The 22134-nt window shown below is 27.4% G+C and overlaps 1 protein-coding gene and 1 pseudogene across 2 annotated transcripts in view; both read left to right on the plus strand.

The window, feature by feature from the left end:
- The window catches only part of LOC107173315 (neuromedin-K receptor), a 76756-nt gene that overhangs the window by 7276 nt on the left and 47346 nt on the right, over positions 1-22134 (plus strand). For both annotated transcript variants that reach the window (XM_015523812.2, XM_015523838.2), the window contains exon 2: positions 15021-15080. The gene's annotated coding sequence lies outside the window, so the exon portion shown is untranslated. The remainder of the gene's footprint in view (positions 1-15020; positions 15081-22134) is intronic.
- Positions 3111-3900, plus strand: LOC107173181 (uncharacterized; annotated as a pseudogene).

Genomic DNA, 22134 nt, shown 5'->3' on the forward strand with positions numbered 1-22134 from the left:
TGACGAAATATGACATTCTTGAGTATTAAAACGATTTCTTATCAAACCATTTTCTTATAATTAAAAAATATTTTAACCATCGTCAATTGCTTATATATATATATAAGTATTTTCTATACATTTACATTGTAATATCTCAATTTTCAATACTTAAATGTTGACAACATTTTTCAAATTAATAAATTTGCATATTATTTTGTAGTTAAAAATGTATACAATTTAAATTTAACACGAGGTTTCTCATATGTAGTCTATATTGAAATAAAAAAATATAAAAACATAAAAATATAAAACAAAATGTATATACGTTTTACGGACATTTCAAGTTGAAAATTTAACGAAATTATTGATTTTTAAATGAAGTATTATGATTTTGATTATTTTATGATGTATAAAAATTATTCATTGAAAGTGGGAACTTGAAACTCTTAGCGTACAACAGTATATATTATATACCTATACACACAACACTGTCCTTTACACTTGCATGACAGTGACTTTGTTGACTGCCGTGTGTTTAATTTGAGTAATATAAGTAATATATATATAGAGAGAGAAACAACTTTATTCAAAGTGAACTGCCCGTCTACCGGGTTGCCTATATGACACAGTGTAAAAATCAAACATAATTGTTACAATGGAATGGATAAAAATAGTATATAAATGAGATTAATAAATTGAAAAAAAAAAGTAAAACATATACTTATAGGTTGCTAATACTAATAATAATAAATCAACAAATTTGGGCTGATAATAATATAAAATGGACTGTATTATGATATTTCCTCACATGGCATAACAATATAACACAAATAATATATATATATATATATATATATTATAAATAATAACAATAATCATATTTGCACATAGTGGTGTAGGCTCTCACCTACTATATACGAGTATAATATGAATATTAGACCAATCACGTATCATCTGAAAATAATAATAATAAAACCGTAATTATAATGATACAATAAACACCACGAAGGCCATAATACAAAAATATTGATATAATGTCAAAACAACGTATCTATACAAATAATAATGTGATAATTTGGAATATAGATAAAAAAAACCATATATCAAGTATTATGATACTGTGTTACCGGTTAATGTCAATCGCTCGACCGCCCATATGACTTCATATAAATGTTTAACGAAGACCACCCCAATGTCTGCTCGGCTCGTTCAAGGTCCACAGATAACGACAGATACTACTAAGGAGTGGGGTTCTAATTATTCTGTGCTCTATCGGCGGAGACCCATGACCAAAATAACTATTGTCACCGCTAGAGTCGGTACCGAACAGACTTATTCATTGACGAAATACTTTTGACACCTATAACTTTAGTTACCTATACGTATCTCATTTTTTGGTTTGTTTTTTTTTAGTTTTATACGACTTGTTGTTCAAATAAAATCTATAAAACTAGCTTTGACCATCAATGTATTATATTTCTTTGTTTTTATTTGATAAGATTCATGGGTCAGAAAAAACAAGGTTTCACCACACTATTTGTTGACAGGAGTTTAATAATTAGATGCATTTTCGCAAGACCAAACAACGAAATAAAAATACTTACACATGCCGTAAAAATTTAACAAACGTGTGTTCCATCCGTTCCACCCCCTAGCAATGTAATGTGTAGTCTTAAGGATCATATAACATAATACGCTAGAAAATCAAGTTTAAGTGTGTATAGTAATAAAAAGATTTATTGTAGGTACTTGATATAGTTTTCACAATATGTTATATTAAACTATTTTTCTACTCTGAGAACGCAGTTTTAAACGTTTTTGATGAATTAACTCTAATTACATTGTAATATAATGTGAAAATTTAAGTTTTGTATTTTTAAGTAGGAAATATATTACAAAAACATTATTATATTGAAAAATATTCACATTAAATATAATTATAACTCAATGTGAAATGTCTTAATGGGGTATAACCATATAGTTTTACATTCTTGAAAATAAAATACCACTAAAACGATTTCTTTCTATGTCCTTAGTTTATAAAATTATATGTCTATTATCAAGTTTGAACTAACGTTTTGATAGATAATGGTTCAATGTCTATTTGTTCATTAAATGCACCTAACATATAGGTATATGTCATCATAAATATAATGTAGCGTAATATTACGAAATATCTTGAACACTAATGAATTTACCTTAAATACGATTCGGTTTATTTTCCTATTTATTGTGGTATTGTAAACATATAAGATTTTTAGATTTATATACAAATATTTGTCTATTTAATCACAAGTTACTCAATTGTTCCTTATTGTTCCTAATGCCTCTTTTGCAGTCAACTTGATAGTCTAAAACCCTACCACTGCAGTAGTCTGTGATATCTCGTATTGATACAATTTCGTAGTAAAGTTCTTTAGTAGGTACATAATAATTATATAAGTAGTATAATTAAATAACAATGGAAATTAATTCCGAAACGAATAACTTTTCTTGTTACCAGGCTTGGGTTAAAATTCAGTTAATGTGAAAATCATGGAAATGAAGTTTCGAGTACAACGGGATCGTAGAAATATTTCTTTGATGGTTTGATAGGAAGATACCAATTACATGAAATTTGAGAGAAATGTAATGACTTTTTAGTGTTTGAGTGAATGATTCGGATGAAAATTAAATATAAAAAGTATCTAAAAAATCAAAGAGCAAATGTTATTATTCAAAATGTAATATAAATGGCCATGTAAACCATTTTATAATCCTTAAATTATACATTTTATTTATACATATCTTATATTGCATGACTTATAAAGTCACATATTTAAGACATTTAATACACATACATTTTGATTTAAGGTACCTATACATTTGTTTGTGATAGATGTCCTGAACTTTAGTCTGAGCTGTTATATCTAAAATTAGCCTACTCACTCAATTATATAGGTATTTACGAGTTTTCCAAATTAGAGAATTATTAGCATTTTAGTAATTCCAATAAGTCTTAGTAGTATGTTTTAGTAGATTCTGTGCCTCTCGCAAATCCAGTCGATCTAGGTACCCCGCCCAGACTATGGTATGATATCGCAAACGTGCCCAGCCTTTCCCACATTTTTTTATAATTTTTTCTAAACATGGCTGATTCAGTTGTAGATAATATAGGTATATACAAGAAAACCTTTACATATATACCACCAACACCACCTTCAGATTAAACTTCGTGAAACGTAAGTTTATACATATCGGAATCGATCCGAGTGATATGTCTAGAGTAGCAGTCCATATATACATAATAACACCATTACATTATGTAAATATTTCAACTGAGTTTGTAAAGCGGATATTTTCACTGATGGGTAACATCCTATCATTTATTTTGGAGCAACCAAGGAAGTACAAAAGAACCATTTTTCTTGAGACAGAGAATTTAAAATTATCTAGTATGATGTATAGTGGGGAAAACACCTTAGTAATAGAGTCTAAGATACATGACGGGTGTCGAAATTTTTTAAATCGTATGGAACTCATACGACTTAAATATCTAGAATGGTGTATTTTTGAAACAATTATACGGAAATCAACTATCATGCAACCAATCACTTAAAACAATTTGAAATATTTTCCTAGTATCTTGATAGAGAACTTAGCAAAATGGAATCGTCACACAAAACGAGTGAAGAAATGATTATATTTATTAAAGATGTACGCGATGATCATATTGTTACTAACAGTCCTAAACATGATATTAAATCAGTCAGTTCAAAATGTATGCATTTACACAATTAGCGGAACATTCAATACAACGATAGAATAGGAAAATGTCACCAAAAGTAATTAAAAAATATATATATTTATACCACTAAAATATTAATTTATCAAACATTTTAGTTGTTTGACGGAATGTTACTTCACCAACCCCACTGACAAACATCATGAGAGATGAAACATTTTATATACAGAATAGGTCAGAAGATATTCTCAAAACAAAGGTAGTTTATAAAACGATAATATATGTCATACATATTAAATAGCGTTTAGTGATTGTAGAAAAGCTACATTTTCGGCTGTTATGCCACCTCCCACTATTGAGTATTTATTTTTATTTTTTTTATTCAGAGTTGCTGACTTGATAATGTCACTAACATGACTCCCAGGTTTCTCGTATAATCGACTATTTATATTATAAAACTGTAAACTTAATTTATCATAAGTCCTTGATCAATAATCGTATTGATACTGGTTCTCCATGTAAATCAATCAGCTCGTTATCTTGATTTTTTAAAGTTATCTCTGCATGCGTTATAGATGAACAATTGATAGAATCAAAAACTAAATGTGTTGAATCTTTATTACTTTATAACCTGGAGGTAAATTCGGATAAAACTCATGTATTGTATGACACTGCTTTCCGTAATTGAATGAGCCCACGAATAAATTTGATTCGATATATATATATACAATTTTTTTTTTGTAATATTTACAAAACTATTCCGATTAATATTTAACATTAGCATCATATATACGTTTTTAAAAACCTAACAGTTAACCTATATTATTAGGCATAGATAAATCTATAGATTCGCTACACAACATTTCACATTTCAACGTATTATTATTCCCATTTAACTCGAAGGATATCTTAGAATCAGTTAGTATATATTTTATCAGGGCATCGATTTCACTCATTTTATAAGAGCCTGTGGGTAATGAAAAATCTTGACAGGTCGTATGATCCATATCATTCTTATTTACAAAACCTATTTTATCTTTATTTTACTGTTTATATTAGGGATAAAATTATTTGTCTGAAATCCTAATAGGCAAATCTTGGTATAATTACTGACTTCTATCTGCAAGAAAAAGTTACGAGATAATTCACTAGAGTTACCATTTAACGTTATAGTGTGCATGATGAAATTCTTAGATATATATGACTACAGTTTGATGTATTCTATTTCTGATGTCTATCGTAATTATATTTGATAATACAATCGTTGAAATATTTCTATAATTCAAGTGGTGGGGGTTAGCTGCTGTTAGACAAATTCTTATTAATTTAGTTATATTCTTTTCTATCATTTTATTTTTGATTGAGTTTTCAGCATCTGCAACCATTTGTTTAAATCCACAGCCTGCCCCCATTTACGTTTGACTTGCATAGCTGTAGTAACTAGTCACCAACCAGGAAACAGCTTTTTCCTTAAGACCATTGTTTTTAGATTTAAACACCTCCCAAGCTTGATTTTCTAATATTTTATCGGCCTTGTGTCTATCAGCTAGTGAATTACTTCTATCAAAGGCGATATCATGATCTCTAGCCAACTCGTCTAGAATGTTTACACCACGATCACCGCGTGCTAACCTCTCTTTTAATTTAGTTCCAGAGCCAGCAAATCTGAAAATAATTTTATGTTAAATTAGGATTGATCTAATAATATAGTGTAGTGACTTACCGATAATTAGCAAGTTGTTCGTTAGCAACTCTAATAACACCCCTATATACCTTAGCATCACGTCGAACGTAAGCCCCAGGGCCCTATAATAATACACAGGGTCAAAGTTGTACGTTGACATACATAGGTCACGAAAATTCTCCATCACGTCGGCTAAACCTTAAGGTGTAGGTCACTGTAGTCGTCGAAGGTCACACAGTTGAAATGACACTAGTGTCACAAGTGTGACTATTTGTCGATATACTTGTATGGAAATACATTCTTTCGCATAACAAGTGGCATGGCATGTCGGTAGGCTGGAACACCTTGGTGGTCTCGCGAAATTCCTCAAACTCACCAGAATTCATGAGGAGGTTCTTAGCCAACTCAGCCAGACTCGAGGCCATGATCCTACACGAGTCTAAGAACCTTACACTAGAGTCAGGCAAGACACGTTTCGAGAACATGATTCAGTTCTCTTCATTGTTGGGAATTACCGTTATCGTCTCCTTATCGAAACGGTACAATCTTGGATTTGACGAGATTGAGGTTTCCGGTGTGTACTAGTTGCGGTCACTCAAATAATAATAACTAAGTATACTAAATAATATAGTTTATATAATAATTAAATATGAAATTAATATTTCGAGTATTTATTTAATTTAGAAAAATGTATCAATCAACATTTTCCTTCCCATTTATATCGAAAATATAACATACTTAGGACTGTCTACACACTATTATTTATTGTGTAGGTATAGTTAAAAATGTTGATACTTATGTTTAAATTATTCGAATATTCGAAACTATGATCGGAGTATACAATTTAATCTATTTTATTCATAAACGCTGTGTACATTAAATCGTAAAATATGTTTATCGTATAATATCAATTTTGCTTGGAATTAGAGTATAATAAAGCTATGACCGCAATTAAGATAGTACCTAAATTGGCGTGACCGTAACTGTTATATCTGTTTATGTCAAAAATCGTCATGACCGCAACTAGTATGCAACCGAGGTTTCACGGAGAACAGAACATGTTTCTCAACCGGCCAGATAGATGACAGTGATCAGCGACTTTACACCTGGTCTCGGTGAATGGTAATTTATTTTATAAATTAATATATTAATATAATAAAAATATTAATATATATATAAATATTAATAAAAAATAATATCTTCGCATTATGCACACGGGCCTCCTCCACACTCATCGAAATTGGCACATTAGTAGCCTTCAGCAGGTTCCCCAACCTGATGGTGAGCGCTGTCATACTGGCGACAATGTGTTTGACTACCTCGTCACGCGATTCCGACCCCGATATATGACCGGTGTCTGTGGTATGTCGTATTTCTCCATCAGTGCTACGGGTATTTCTGCCGCCGCCTTGACAAAGTACCCATAGCTCATCGGATGATGTATGTGTATCTCCTCAGTGCTTGCCACCAACCGCTCTGTATATTTTCGAGTAGGGCTTCAAAATCTGCGTACATCGCAAACGGATGACGCTGCATACTTGCCCACCCGTTAAACTTGAGTACCTCCCCCTCTTCGGCATAACTAGTAAAATCGGTTTATTCAACCCACATAACCTCATTATGTTGTTGGAGAGCATTATTGCCACACAATTTATTTATTTTAACTCGTTCATCGAATGAGATGAAACACCTCTCACAGATGAAAAGTCGGCTTTCATGAGATGTTTTCTGGCTCAACCGCAAAACATTCAATATGTAGATGTAGTGCATCCATTCCAAGCCCTCAATCATGAGCAGGTCGAAATTATCTTCCTTCTCGTTTTCAACAACTCTGATTAGATATACTACACTCTCTTTACCAACCTTCTCGCCTTTACCATCCTTTACTTCCTCTTCCACCTTCCCCATCTTACCAGGTTTCAATCCGTAAACGTTTACTGACACCTCCCTATTTCGTTGTTCAAATATACGGATTTCCGAAACAGGTGTCGGGGAGGATAGTTCAGAAAAATCATACCGATGCTCCTCATTCAAATAATTTTGTCCTACACGATTATGATGACCTACTGGAACATGCCTGGCTAGAATTGCCCACTTGAAGCAATCACCGTCGATGTTCATAGAAATAGTGACGGCCTTTTTCCACATAATGTTTTCAGGGAGTGGAATATACAAAAACTCTCCAAGAGGGGTGTGTTCATAGATACCTAGAAACAAGCCATCGATAGTGGATAGAGTGAAGCCCGACCCCATTTTCATATATCTGTCCTCCTCAGACATTAGGGCTGCTCAGTCTTCATCAACCACACTACTCACATTGCTGTGAATATACACCTCCCTCTACATAGTTTTTAAATCACTATTCTCGGCTGGTAATTCCTTATGCACATATATAGCCTCCAACATTAGGTTATATTTTATAGGGTTAATACGCACACAGTCATTGATTTTATGCACAAATTCAAATTATATCAAGTCTAAAAATGCGTGATAACTCAGACAGTCGTCATTATTTCCCCTATAATATCAAACTACAGTTCTATCCAACGGAGAGCGAAGCTCGATAAAACCTGGTGTATTGGCCATTCCTACGAGGGATTTTTTAAACTTTACAATGTTACGCGTTGAGCTGGTTTTGGCAAGTTTATCTGACTGAGTGGTATGTGTGGAGGTTTGTTGTGGAATGGTATCATACACATTTGATGTGGACGCAACACTATTTACGATACCCACCATACCTTATAGAAATAATAATTATTATTTTTAATATCGATCCCTATATTTTTTAATAATATAGTAGTTACTTCTCAACAGATGACTGGTGTTGTTGCTGTTACTCGACTGATACCCATGGCCGAATTATATTCAACACCATATTTATCAAAACCTAATAAGGATGAATTATAAAATAAAAGATTGTTTTTTGACTTATAATGTATACTATGTATTAAACAAATTATGATTTATTATTATATAAATTAATAAATATATATTTTAATTATTTATTCCTTAATATTCAATTGCATTTAATATTCGATTGAACAATTTTATATTCGTATATACAACTATAATAATTTTATGAAAATGGATGTTATTAAATTATTATTATTTTAATTTGAGGAAGTATCGATTATTTGTTTAATTTATTTATTAATTTATAGAAAATTCGATGTCCATAAGACAAGAATAAGTCACTAATTTTATATATAAATAATATTAAATATAATACATACCATGTTTTTTCTGTACGTGATCGGCCAGATTATTTCGACGGGTGAAATCTTATTTACAGTGACCACATTTAAATTTAATTCTCTCGTGAGATTTTGCATGTCTCAGTAAATTGGATCTCAAGGAGAAAACTTTTTCACAGACACCACACTTGAACATTTCTACGTAATGGACACTGAACTCAGAACAATAGTGAACTGCAGACTGTTTTCAAGAGGTTGAAGAATAGCATGACTCCTTTGAGTTAAATCAGCTCTCTTATATACGATACATTTACTTCTTCCACTCAGTTATTGAATACGTGGTAAATATCTATTTTCCATATACAAAAATGAAAAGTGATGTCCTACACGTAAATTGTCTTTTCCTAATGACTTTTAGTTAAACGAGAAATCATATATCTAATAACAGCAAGGTGTGTTATAGAAATGTTAAGTCGTTATAATATTACTACTACTGTAGGTGATACTGTATGAATACATAGATAAGTGATTATGAATCATCTTAATCGTTTTTGTTTACCGCAACTTTTAAATCGTTATAGAAATAATGATATTCGTAAACAATATATTACTTATAAGAAGGTATATCGTATATCATTTTAATTTAATTTAACTATTTATAATATCATCGATGGTTGTTAACGTTTCAACAGACATTAAAGGTTAATTTAAAATGAAACACTTTCACATCTCGTAATATCATATCTAATCGTTGGTAGTCGTAAACAATTTATTAATGCGTAATAAAATATATGTCTAATAAGTAATAATTAAATATAATTTTACACTTAGATGTATATTACTATCGAAAGTAGATAATTGAATATCATTTAAATTACATTTGACTGTTTATATTATCGGTTGCTATTAGTACTTCAATAGTTATTAAAGGATAATTAAAAGTGAAACACTTTCACAGCTCTTAATAACATTTTCAAGAGTCTAATTCGCTGGTAGTTGTTTATAATATCTCAATGTGCAAGATTTGAATATATATATATATGTCACAGTTAAAACCCGAAATCCGTCGAAACTAGTTTTAACTAGTCAAAACTAGTTCCCACAAATCCCTTTAGTCACTTCTGATTTTAACTAGTTAAAACTAGAATTTACTAAGACCATCACCATCAAAACTAGTTTTAACCTATTTTTATTTAGTTAGAATTAGTTGTGTCTAAAATATATTAGTGAAAACTAGAATTATCTAGTGAAAATGCGTATTGTTTATACTGATAGCTGGTAAAACTAGTTTTAACTAGGGGAAAGTAGAAATATAAGTACATATTAGGATAATTATTAAATATAAACATTTATTATATTATTTATTTTGACAGGACAAACTATCGTGGCATTTAGAGTTACATAGAATTTTATTTTTTTTACATAGACAGCGATTTGTTCCGCAGGATTTTTTACATGTGCATTTTACAAAGCCTTGCCCTGACCCCGTTGATGCTTTTGTTGCGGCTGCACGGAGGGAAATATGATTTTATTATTGCATTTATTGTAATTACTGAAATAAAGTGCCGTCCGTTCTTATACTATGCGACGTTTTCGTTTGTTATCCGAACTCCAATCCCTACATATTTATAGAATATATCATATGTGGTCGTGTGCGTTTTGTGTAGTATACTATACGAGTTCGAATACATGCAAATTTTTAGTTAAATCTAGTTTTTACTGACTTATTTGAAGCTGCGGTTAATTCTAGTTTTAACTAGTTAAAACCAGACGTGACTAAAGGGATTTGTGGGAACTAGTTTTGACTAGTTAGAACTAGTTTCGACGGATTTCGGGTTTTAACTGTAACATATATATATATATAAATATATAATTACTGTTATATAGAATAGAAGGCTAAGGTTTATACATAAATAGGGGGAGGAATGTCAAGTATGTCGGGGATAGGAATGGATTGGTGGGTAGGGGTATGTGATAGGTATAGAAGGGGAGGGGCAAGGCCAAACATGGATGGAACTGGGCAAGGCCGGGCACGTTCGCTATAGCATACCATAGGCTGGGGGGGGGGGGTACTTAGATCGACTGGATTTGCGGGGGGCACAGAACCTAACAAAACTACTAGCCTTGTTATTTGGAAAAATCAGAACCTAGATCTTAAATATTTTCACACAATTTTGGTCATAACTATATTAATAGATTTATTTTTTGATTTAAATGAGTCACAACAACATAAATATTAAAAGATTATAATGAAACAGTTATTAAAATAATTAATTTAGAGATAAAGCGATCCAGATTATTAGTAATTATTCAAATTGATTGGAGTTGAATGATTTAATGGATTATTGTAGGGTTGTAAGACTTAAGTATGAGTGTTATGTGTTATACTTACACAAAGAGTTGCAAGAGCAATAGTTGTTTATAATAAATAAAGTTATGTCCCTCTTTTTACAAATAATTATTTAAAAATAACTTATCTTGTTTAATACATTATATTATTACAGTTTTACGTTCATAGAAAAATATTTAGACAGTAGAAGATTTATGTTTGATTTTAATATTATTATTATTATTACTTTTTTTTTAAATTAAAAATGTAAAATATTTGCAAAAAATTGTTTGGATTTTATGTTAAAAATATAATGCGTAAATCTTAAAACCCTCAGTTGAAATTGTCGCGAATTTTTTTATTTCCTTAGGTTTTTTGTTTTGTACTTTAAAATGAAATGAATTTACTATAGCACAGTTTTTCAAGAAATTATATGGAATTATTAAAAATATTTAATAATCTGACTTATTATAAAAAAATTCAACTTCTTAAGTCATGATTTATAGCCGTATAGTAAGCTTGTTATTTGAGAAATGCACAACTTAATTTACGTATATTAAGTTACGAAAACAAATTAAGTTATAAAATTATTATCAGCATAATCTATCTGAAATGATAATTTATCATAAATTATATTTTAATTTCGAGTATACTTTTCTTTTCACCACAAAATTAATAACATTATTAAGTAGATGCTTATTTAGTTACAACTCGTTTACCTAAAAATAAATTAGTCAAACCAATATAGTTTATGTGATCACAATGATTGAAGGTCCTTTATTTAAACATTAAATAGTATATTGTAAACAAATTTATGCCTATAAGTTAAAGTTTTTTTTTTTTTATTAAAGTAGAAAAAAATATACAATCTGTATCACATAATACAATAAGTAATTTAGATAACATTTTTACCAGTCTGGACGGCTTGAGGGAAGGGAGAGTCCATTGACACTACTTCCAATATGAACTTTAATAAGTTAAAGTTATAGGTGATGAAGGTATTTATGTAATAATATTTATTTAATTTATTCAAAACACTAAATTAATTAAATTTAATCAGAAACCAACTATTCTGTTGTTTTGTAGATTTCGTTTGTCCTTCCTTATTGAATAAAGGCCCGTATTACAATATTTGAACTCTGGTTAAACCACGGAATTCAGCCGGTAAAACTATGATTGTAAAACGGGTCCTAAGTCACTGTCATTGACATTATATTATGTTAAATATTTAAAATCTATACAAATTAGCACCATACGTTTATATCATAATAGTTATGTATAATATGAAAGGTATTATTAAATTTATTAAGCAATAGTGATTCTTAGCTAGTGATAATTTTTAATTATTACAATATATTTATTTTTTTAATTGGATAATTTAGAAAAAATAATCATAAGGTTATTTTTTTAATATTAATAATTTAATTATAATCATTCGATTAAATATTTCATTTAACTTAATATATGTGTTTTATTATATTGAAATTAAATAGGTAGTTTCACAAAACTATTAATTATTTTTTAATTAATTATTCCAATTTAAACTATTTATTATTACCCTCCAATATCTTCATTTTATAGCAATTATGATGTATTAATATATAATATACACAAAAATCAATCAATCTATTTAATTTTTTTATACTTATCGTATAAGTTAAAATAGGTAGATATCAATACCACACATACAATATGTGCCAATTTGAAATCCAAACTTTCAATTCACACAAAATCAATGTAATATAAATCTCTGTTAAAGCTCATTTGAACAGATAGTGTACACATCTGGGACCGTATCAAACCATCTCAGAGCTTTGCTTGTACACAGACTTATATCCAACATATTGGTTCTATCCCTGACAAAATATAATATAATGACTCTCTAGAGACTAAGAATATAAAAATAAAAATTGTTCACTGACTAGCAACCAAATATCACGGAAAATGATGTACTCAATTTCACATCTCACTCCAATTAATTTGTCAATTAGTATTTTCACTCCAAAATAAATAAACCGGTAATCATTATTATTATTACTATTATTATTATAATCATTTAATTAATTATAATCAAATAAATATTATTAAAACCTTGAACATAATATTTTTAGAGCTAAGTTACTATAGTCTGTATAGAATTATGCTGTGTGACAGTTTTATTTTTTATAGAATTCACTTTTGTTAATTAATCCGTGAAATATATGTTTGTTGCATAAAAAAGTCATATTTTCATGAAGAAAACAAAATACAAAATGTTTATTGTGATAATATGACGAATTATTTATATTTATTTTTATGTAATTAAATATGTGAAACTAAAACACCATAGTATATAATAAAATAATATTTACTTACAAATTGATAATTTGTTTATACGTTCTACTCGACATTTGATAATAATGTATGCGATTCTATTAATATTCTAAATTATAAAGTGATATATTTTATAAGTTAAGAACTTAGTTAAGTTAAAAAGTCTCTGCACCAGTTGTTTTTGAGGCGTCTTTAGAGTTGTTAGGAAGAGTCTTAGAGGCCAGTTGAGAGATGAGATGGTTGTCGTTCATGAGGAGTTTCCTATGGAGCCTTTTGTAGAAATCGATGGCTGTGCCGTAGACTGTTTTGATTTGGAGGTCGATGTAGAGTAGTTTGTCCGTTAGGTACCATGAAGCTTTGGTAATGATACGCAGACAAATTGATTGAAATGCTTGGATCGTTTGAGTATTTCATTTTTTAGCTGGACCCCAAAGTACGATGCCATAAGGTTCGAAGGAGGCATTTGTATATAAGGACTTTGTTTTGAAGTATGATATTAAATCTTAGTAATGGTCTAAGAAGGTGAAGTCTACTATACAATTTTTTTCATTTATGCTTGAGGTGAGGGCCAAAAGTAAGTTTTCTATCAAGTATGATACCGAGATATTTGACTTGCGTGTAATAAGGAATGGTAGAATTGTTCATGATGATCGGCGGACAGTCATGTTTCTTAGGGAGAAGGTAATATGCGATGACTTGGTTTCATTGATTTTATTTCCCCCACATTATTTTTTTATTTTTTTTTTATTGATCAAAGTACATCGACAACTGGGCCATTAGTAAAATAAATTTTTTTTGTTACATTTTTAGTATTTTATGTATACATTTTCTAGATTAAATTAAATTGTACAATTCTGTTTTTTTAAGAATAAAATTAAGTTTTTTACCCACATTATTATTTTGTTATATTCAATCATCTTTATGAATAATAGCTTTCCGAATTTTTATTTTCGTTTTTTAGAATCTAGTAATTAAAAAAAAAAAACAACTTTTGTAGTGTTTTCCAAAACTTTGTCAAAATATTTCAAAATACAGTCAACTCTCAATAATTTAAACCTTCAATAATTCGAATCTTTGGGAATTCGAAGTAAATGCTTAGTCCCTTGAAAATCACGCGTCAATTCTAATAAAAACAATACATTTAAGTACACTCGGCAATTCAAAATTAAATTTAGGTAAAACTGGACACTAACACGTGATATTTCGAAGTATCGTCGGTTTAAAGCTTGGTAATTCGAAGTTCATTCACAAAATTTAAATAATTATAAAAAAATGAAACTAAATTCGATGAAGTAGAAAACCATTAGAGATCTCTTCAAAAAATAATTATCTTTTATTATAATAATTTAATTTACAATTTAAAAACAATATATAAATCTAATATTTTAATATTTACCACCTGATTTTCTGAAATAATTAATAATTAATATGTATAAAACTAAAAAGAAATTTTTTTCTTAACTCTCAGTAATTAGAATTTTTTTGCTCTCTCGTTACTTTGAACTACTCAACAATTCGAACCCTCGGTAATTCGAAGTTTTTCAAAAGTCCGTAAACTTCGAAATATCGAGAGTTGACTGTATATTATTTTATACGTAATAATTAACATCAGCATATTATGATGTAGTTACGCACTCATACTGTTTTATTAAAATGGAAATTGAGACATGCCATCAAGGAAAATAATGTCTCAACTTGTGCTAATTTATTAAATTAGTTGTTCTACACAAATCTACTTTAGAACTATAATAATCGATAAAAAAAATAACCATTGTATATATATTTTTTTTTTAGATCTTACAGATTACTACAGAAGAATGAAAATAGCTTACATCACGAATCACTAAAAAATAGGTAATTTTCCACAAAATTATTAAGAGAAATGTAATATACAATATTAGATAATAAAGGATTTACATTTTTATGTATAGGTATGTCTTATGATGTGCCATTTGTAAACACCACAAATACGATTATAAATACAACAGCTTGTATTTCATTGCATTTTCATGGTCAGAATATAAATAGTTCTCTTACTAGTTGTAGGTATTTGTGGTGTTTACGTTGGACACGGAGTATTATGATACCAGCTATAGGTACCTATAGTAGATACATAGTTCAATAAGTAACTTACAGAAATATAGAATACAATTGGAGTAGTTAAGAAAATTTGTAGAAATACCATTTTTATTGTTTTCAAATTAAAAAGTTTTTTTTTAATCAGAAATATATTATAACTAATAATTTGTATAATACACTAAGATATAATTAATATAAAAACACACACACACAAGCGCGTCCGCACGATTGGAAACGGTCATTAGACTAATAAGGATTGATAAACGATTGTTATAATAAGATGATAAAATATTATATCTAATACCTAAATAGGTGCATCAGTGTTATCTGTTATTACTATATGTAGATAAAAAGATTTGGAATCAATAATTAAACAGTTTTCAAATTGTTTGAGTATCTTATATAAGTACTACTTATATACTGTTTATATATATAATATGTGGTGAAATATATACACTGATCATAGATTCCAATACGTAAAATATAAATAATGGATATGTAGGTTAATAATATATTTAATATTCTGAACAAAACGATTAAATCGTTATTTGTTCAAAATTATGTGTGTTTTTTTTGTCTTTGCTCACATTTATAAGTAAATAAAAAGCTTACATTTTAAATATAGAGGATAGTTTCAATTGGTTGACAATTATAGTTGTTTAAGTTAGTCGGAACTTTGAGTCAAAATTACAACAAAACTTTTCAATATAACCGGAAAACTTTAAAATAAATTACAAAAACCAACTCTTTTTTTTTTTTTTTTTACAAGCTTTTAAAGGATGAATTTTTGAAATTATTTTATCTTAGTAACCTACTCAATAATTTGATATACTCGAAACTTACATATATATACTTTGCTATAAGAATATAGGCCAGATGCGTTTGTTTGTGAAAATAACTGCAGAAAATTCGTGGAATGTGTTACACTTTTTGAATATATCTGGAAAACATTATTGGTTTTTCAGACGTACTTTTTTATATTTGTAAAACACCTTTTGGTGAAAAATGTTTTCAAAACTTTACATATTATTCGATTGAAAAACGGACACAAGTGGTATAAAATTAGGATACGTATAAGTCTGAATTGTAAAACTATGTATAACTTTTCTATTAAATTGCAGATTTGTATTATATATTTTATAGTTTTCCGTATATTATTATTGTGTTATTATTATTATTGTTTCACAACAATATGCAACAATTATTTATGTCTTTATAAGCTTTAAAAATGTAAACTACAAATTTATTCACGTTTCCTATTTCAAAATAAAACTGAAAACTTCATTATTAAGTATAACTATTTATAATATTATATTATAATATAATAATAATCTACTAGAAAATTAAAAGTAATGAACATTTCTAATATATCTGAGTATCTGATCCAGCTGTAAATTAGTTTTTGTCTCAAAGTACTTACATATTTACAATAGGTATTATGTTTTTTTCCTTTTATAAAATATTTTTTAGTATATTCTATATCAATGAACCGACGGTTGACAATACTTTAAAATAATTAAGGTGGTTTGGTTCATTTGAATGAATAAATATATGTATGCGTTATATATTCCAGGATATAATATTATGTCACATTGCTTGTTGTAGGAAATACTATAAAAATATATGAAATACCTACTTATAAAATTTAATTGATTTATATTAATTTGTCAACTTAAAAAATAATATATATGCTGTGTATCAATACTAGTAACGAAAATATACTATAAGAAATTACACATTTGTTTATCTCTTTAAGATATTTAAAAAAAAATAACGGACATGATAAAATAGGTACCTAAACAAGTTAATAATGTTTAACATGATTTTTATTGAACACAATGCAATAATTTAAATTAAATAAATTATCATATATAACTACATTTAAGTAAGTTTGAGTTATAAGATGAAAAGCGTTCAATTGTAAATACTAAAAAAGTTAAACATGTAAAACAATCAATATATTGTAAAATAAATCCTCGAGTACCTATTAAATTTATAATAAAAATACTTAAAATAATTACAATCAATAATAAGTATATATTTATGCTAATAATTGAAAATGATTAATTTACATATTATTACAATGAAAATATAATTGAAAATCTTCATAAATTATTGTTATTGTTTAATTTGTAATGACGACTAGAGTTCTAAATTTATTGTAATGTTATTAATTTTCTTTTACAATTTAAAATTAAACTTATTCTATTTTCAAAATTAAAACTTACCTAACCTACTATATAGCAACTATCTAAGGTATCATGATTTGCTAAATATTTTAAGATTCAATCGTCATCAATTTTTACTTTTTAATAATGTATTGTCCACACTATAATGCTTGAAAATAAATTGTGACAACGACATTTTGATATTAAAAAGATAAATGTTTAATCTTATCCAAAATCACCTAATTGCAAGTTGAAAAGAAAATCACACTCGCGTGGACAAACTTTTCACTACTGTCTTCAAACCTTTTAAATTTTTTTTTTCATTTTATATTTTTTTAAATATCTATATTAATTAAATTGTTATTAAAATAAAAATAAATTTACATATTTCACACATGATAATAATAATATTATACAGAATGGAACATGAAGATCTGACAGATGAAATAACTTTTATTTTAATCAATATTTAAAATTTTCTCTTTTCTTAATTTATAGCCATTGCAGGAATAATATTATTATATCATTTTTTTTAAACTGAAAATAAAAAATTTAATTTGATTTAATTTTTTTTGTTTGGAAAAATTCAAAAAAGCCAATTTATAAGAACAATTTTGATGGCAAAAACATTAATTGAAGTCTAATAGTTTATTTTTTAGAATTTTTCACAATATCAATATTTATGAGTCAATTAATTTAAAACGTACTAACATATTTCAAAATATTATTTTTGCGAATTTCCTCACATGAGTATATTTCTTAATTATTTTTTAGCCATATAGTTTCCACAATTTTTGGTTTATGCGTAAGTACCATAATTTTTTTCAGGTCTTCCTGTTACACCCTGTATTATAGTTATTTAAACGGACTTGGTCAGTTATTATTTATTTTTAAATTAGCATTAAACAAATTGTTAAAATGGAAAAATTATTATTTTATACCGCCTTATCATACAATAAATGCCTTAATTATTTTTTATAACTTATGTCTATTGCCTATTATATGGGTTCTATATTTAAATTGTATTGAACATGTATATCACAAAAAGGTTACATAGTATGGTGTTATTCAACGGACTATTGTAAAATGCATAATACATCTAGGTATCACTAGAACAAATAAATCGTTTAAACTAAAGTAATTCTACTCAATGGTAGGTATATATATCAACTCCAACACAATTTTTCTTATGGTAAAATCAAGAAGCTAATACCAGTGTGAATAAGATATATCGATATATGCATAATACCATACGGAGCGCATATAAAATATGTTTATGCTTTTAAAGTTCCATGTTCAATAAAGTTTTAAAGAAAGCTTATGTTTTTAAAAATAATGAAGAGTCAGTATCAAAAAAACTTAGCAGTATTTTGAATAATATTATATAATAATATATAAGAAAATGGTCATTATATGCAAAGGTATTTTTATATGTTATATCACTCGTAAAAATTATTTTCAGTCTAGCAAATACTCTTTATTAAATATGAATTATATAAAATATTATGTATCGCTTATAAAAATTAACAACTTATCAAATTAAAATTCTAAAAATCTTTATTTTTCTCGTTCTATAAATATAAAGCTGTTTATATTTCAAGAGAAAGTAAAAACATACAAAGAAAAGCCACCATTTTAATTATTTTTACGCATGTTAAATTATTTTTTATATTGTGTAAATTTACCTTGAATAAATAACAAAATGTAAATTTATGTGTTTCAATGCATTCATACTCACACACCTTTTGAGATAAGGTAACGGTTGAATTAACATAGGTTCGTACAATCAGACAAATATAATTCCTTCCAGTTAAAGATTAGTCTTCTATCTACTTCCTGTAATATCAAAAATTACATTAGAAGTTAGGACCTAGCGTACAATTGTAATATATGAGTTCGTGATATATATATATTTATAACCTGATTCTAGAAAGTATCGAAATAGGTATCATATTATAATATATGTATAATTATAACAGTTTAATAATTTTAATTTTTTTCTTTTATGCCACTTAAGTTATTATAATATTACAGTATTATTGAAACATTTTAATATGACTCTTTTGATTTTTTTATTGATGATATAATAGAGAAACTGAACAGAACTCATTGATTCAAAATATATTCTTGCTAAATAATTCATATTTGTAGTACATGATATGTGTAAAAGTATCTGATTTAATAATTATTTAATAAAAATTATAAATATATAGAACTGATGTTTTTAAGTATTATCATCAACATAAATAGGTACATATATTTTACACATGACCTTAGAATATTATTCCTCTAATGTAAAACTGTTCCTAAAGCATTTAGTTTGAATTAACACTCAGGTAATTCAACATATTTTGCAGATTCCCATTTCGAAAATTTACTCTGTTATAGTATATATTATTAAAGAGGAAATTTAATCACCAAATTATTTTTGTATAAAAATGCATACGTTATACAAACTCAAAACACAGAAGGCTTCAAAGATCCGTATCTCCTTAGGCATGAACTTGGCCAATTAACATATTTATATACCGTTTTATTTACTAATGCATGTATGTAAAAGACAATTCTGAATTAATAGCATAAATGCAATAAAAAAAAAACAGGTTAGTGGGTAACGCTCTGAATTTGAATTTTTGTTGTGTATTTGTGCTCAACTTTTTCTTAAATTTTTTTACTAAAAACAACTTACTGGGAGCCTTGTATTGCATGTACAAGTATTTTGATTTTTTACCAAACGAAAATGTTTTTTTGGCGATATGAATTTAAAAAAAACTTATACTAATTGATAATTTCATATGATTATAAATAGCTTAGCATAAGTCTAAATATTTTATAGAGTTAAGGAAACGCTAAAATAGACATTCAGTGAAAATTTCATATCTCTACAGACATTTGTTTTAAGGTAGGTAACACCAAACATCAAAATCGATTTTGAGCATAAATAAACCTAAAATTTCAATCTTTATTTTATCTTTTTTTTTTTTATTCTGACGTTTTTTAAAACTATTGAGAATTTGACCTCCCAAATGAACTAATTAGTTTCACTTTGCACCAGAAAAGATACTTAAGTTGAAAATCACAGTATTATTTCGATTTGTATAAGTACTATAAGTACACATAATTTAATAAATAAATAAAAAAAATAATAATAAACACATATTATTGTAATATCAATACATTAGTCATTAATTGCTCCATTTAGAATTTAAAACTTGAGCAGTCACTGTATGTAGTTAGTACTGGGTATCAAGTGTACTTCGTTATTGGAAAAATTACTGTTATAAATATATTAAGTACATTTTAGATTATTGATATATCATTATTGTATACCATATACATGACGAAATCTGTGCGCAGACAACCGATCACCTATATTTCTTCGTAGATTTTATTTCTATGATCTGTCTAAAAATAAATTCGCGATATCGATGAATTTTGACCAAATTTGAAATTAAAACACTTATAAACAGTTAATGTAGCTTTGCGATAAACTTTAAAATCTTTATAAAAAAAAAACATACATGGAAACTTGTATTGAATTTTTCAAATTGTTCGTATAAATGTTAAATGTTTAATGAATCAATTTTTTTAAATATGTCAAGTTTCTTAAATTATATAATCTTAAACTACAAATTAATTACAAAATCAATTTTGTTAAAAAATTGTTATACGTGAATATTACTGTTTTTTCAAATTCATTTTTATTTTTCCTGATTAGTATGAAAAAAGTATGAAATGTTTGCCAAAAAGTAAAAATTAGATTACATTTTCTACAAAGAATGCATCTCAAAATTGATATGAGACCGGATTTTCGCCTAAAAATTTCTCATTATTTCAAAACCAATATATCCCCCTGTTTATACAGCATTTTGAAAATTAATAAATATTTGATAAAAAAGATAAATATTTTAACAGAAAATGTTCAAAAACTATGCTCTTTGAGTTTTTGTATGATATATACCTGATTTGTACTACAAAGTACCTACGTACCGCACATGACTGCAAAGTATTAATATTTTAACAATCAAATGATAGGTATATACAGATAATATTTTTTCAAAACCTTTTAAAAGTGTTGTGAAAATATTTGTTCAAATTATACTTCCGAAACCATGAATTGTGAAAATATTTGCAAATTTAGAAACACATATTAGAATATTTCTAAAACTTATCCAAATTAATATTAGCTTGTTACTTGATACATGTAATTCAAATGTCATAATGTCATACATTTTGGTATTGATCTTTTCGATGATAAGACCTCATCGCATTTCCACTTGCTCTATCGTGCAACGCATGATTATAAAATTTTTCCAAAAAGTGTGATGTATGTTCACAGTACTTTTTACAGGTTTAAAATCAAAAGGAAGAAAAATTATTGTTAATATTATAGAAAAATAATTGTTTTTTAATGAAATTGTAAATTTTAGAGAAAAAAAAATGATAAGAAAAAGGAAAAAACAACTAAAGTACAACTTGGTTAAATAACGGCTTATTACAACTGAATAAAATACTAAACTAGTTTTTTATAACAGTAAGTAAAAGTTAGGTTACCATCACAGTTTAATGTTAAACATATGATAAATATGACACTTTTTTGAAAAATTGTATGATTATGCGTTACGCGATAGAGCATGTGAATATGTCATGTCAAACTAATG

Source organism: Diuraphis noxia, unplaced genomic scaffold (genome assembly GCF_037042655.1).
Source record: "Diuraphis noxia isolate RWA-SAM2 unplaced genomic scaffold, SU_Dnox_SAM2 contig0003, whole genome shotgun sequence".
Taxonomy (NCBI): Eukaryota; Metazoa; Arthropoda; class Insecta; order Hemiptera; family Aphididae; genus Diuraphis; species Diuraphis noxia.